Source organism: Cyprinodon variegatus, unplaced genomic scaffold, assembly GCF_000732505.1.
Source record: "Cyprinodon variegatus isolate N-32 unplaced genomic scaffold, C_variegatus-1.0 Scaffold2184, whole genome shotgun sequence".
NCBI classification, from domain to species: domain Eukaryota; kingdom Metazoa; phylum Chordata; class Actinopteri; order Cyprinodontiformes; family Cyprinodontidae; genus Cyprinodon; species Cyprinodon variegatus.
This window is the reverse complement of record NW_015152637.1, coordinates 4,082-6,296: the sequence shown is the minus strand read 5'-3', so window position 1 is coordinate 6,296 and position 2,215 is coordinate 4,082. Positions and strand designations below refer to the sequence as shown.

The following is a 2,215-nucleotide window of genomic DNA, read 5'->3' as shown; positions in this document are numbered from 1 at the left end:
AGATAGATAGATAGATAGATAGATCATACAAACTTGAATGTCTCTAACCAGTGCTGCACCATGTTTATCGAATATAAGCCGAGTTGTTTCGGCTTGTTAGATCAGAAGAGACTGGCGGGCTAAGTTGACTTCCAAATGATGCTCTCAATGCTATCACATAAATTAGCCAGTGGACCTGGATCTGTTGTACACACAGCATGCCGATGAGAGCCACAATTTAACAAGGGTTGCTTGTCGAGTCCTTTAACTGGAATGGACACGGTTCAGTGAGCTATTCCCAGTGGGGCCAAAAGCCAATCTTGGGATTTAAATGGGTTTTTCAACCAGTGGGAAAAGGGTAAAATTCTTAAACTTTAAATGCTTGAGATTTTTTTTCTTTTCTTATTACAATACACTAGAATGAGCCTATAAGCAAAGCTTTTTTGCTGCAAGCAGTAATTTGGTCTAGTGTTGCCATGTACTGGTCTACCAAACAAGAGGTTACCAGGAGTGGGGTTCGAACCCACGTGAGCAATTGCTCATTGGATCTTAAGTCCAACGCCTTAACCACTCGGCCATCCTGGTTACTTACTGCGGATCTCTAAATCATAGATCAGAAAAATTAATGTTGAAGTTTATAAGATGGAAATAGAAAAAAAGTTTTTTGTTTTATGGAAACCTAAGTTAACGATGACTAGATACTGCTGTTAAAGGAGATGATGTACAGTTGGTCAATGTTGATAATATTTTGCTTATATTTTTGTCAGTACTTAAAACATTGTTATTTGTTCTGCCTTATATCTCCGTCGTCTTGGTAAAATGAAATCAGTTCAGCTTTCAACACCATCATCCCACAACATCTGATAGGGAAACTGAAACAGCTGGACTTCAATACACCCCTTTGCAATTGGCTGCTAGATTTCCTCACAGACAGACCTCAGTCCGGGTTGGACAGAACACCTCTGATGTCGTCACCCTGAACACAGGCTCACCTCAGGGCTGCATCCTGACCCGCCTGCTGTTCACTCTGAGGAGACTCGACTGCGTCCCCAATTTCACTGCCAATCACATCCTGAAGTTTGCAGATGACACCAAGGTGGTGGGCCTCANCCTGCTGTTCACTCTGAGGAGACTCGACTGCGTCCCCAATTTCACTGCCAATCACATCCTGAAGTTTGCAGATGACACCAAGGTGGTGGGCCTCATCAGAGACGACAACGACCAGAACTATAGAGAGGAGGTGGAGCAGCTGGTGGACTGGTGCAGATTTGTTAGTTTTTGCACTGCTCTGAAACTGAACGGTAATTGTGTGACCTGAGTAACGTGCAGTAAAGGGGTGTCGGGAATGGTAACTGGGTTACAGTTATAATCAAAGTAATTAGTTAGATTACTCGTTATTAAAAAAAGGTTATAGCGTTTATAACACCATTACTCCCATATATAACTAAGTATATGTTTGATTGGTTTTTGGTATGTCTACTGTGAATTTATTGCCCTGCCTGAAGAAAACTCCACCAGCCGCCACTGCCTTAAACCTCTTTGTGTCAGGGTTTGGTTGTGGTTTTTGAGGACCCAAATGCAGAGACAGGGAGGCAGATGTGAGTTTCTTGAAGATTTAATTGAATGATTACAAACAATTAAGGCTGGAATCCAAAAATCAAAATTAAAATGTAACACAAACCAGAACCATGGAGACATCAGGGGAGAGGAGAACATGGAGTGTTAAATTTGGAAGTTAGGACCCCCTGATAGCAGCTGTGCATCGGAACTTCCCTACCGGTTCTTTTCCTGGGAGCAAGTTATTTACTACTCTTAACTTAAACTGGGTAAAACCATATAAAAAAGGATTATAAAACAGGAGTAAAAAAGTAACAGCGTTTATTCCAGGTCAGGTTGTTACAGGACAGAGAAATTGCTTGGAGTTGGCACAGCTGTGGGCTCAAAAAACGTCAGCGAGCGTCCGGCAAAGTTTAAGCCCCGAACAAGGTAATCTCCTGCTTCTTATACCTCATGAGTCCATGTTTTGCATCAGGTGGATGCTTGGCTGTCCGTTTCAGAAACTGACATGTCATCCATGCCCTGGCCTTCATGCATCTTGCCTCTTTACCCCAGAATTACACATAGCTCTCCTTTATCAGTGCGGCTCCAAGATGTGCCAATATCCTGTGTATTTTTAAAGACACGAAGGCTGTCCTGATTAGATGATCTACGTACACACAGTGACAGCAACCATGTG

At 42.5% G+C, this 2,215-nt stretch overlaps 1 non-coding gene across 1 annotated transcript; it reads right to left on the bottom strand.

Annotated features, from left to right (window-relative positions):
• Nucleotides 1–481: 481 nt before the first annotated feature.
• Nucleotides 482–564, bottom strand: trnal-uaa. Its single transcript has one exon. It is a non-coding gene; the product is annotated as a tRNA-Leu (tRNA).
• Nucleotides 565–2,215: the final 1,651 nt, after the last annotated feature.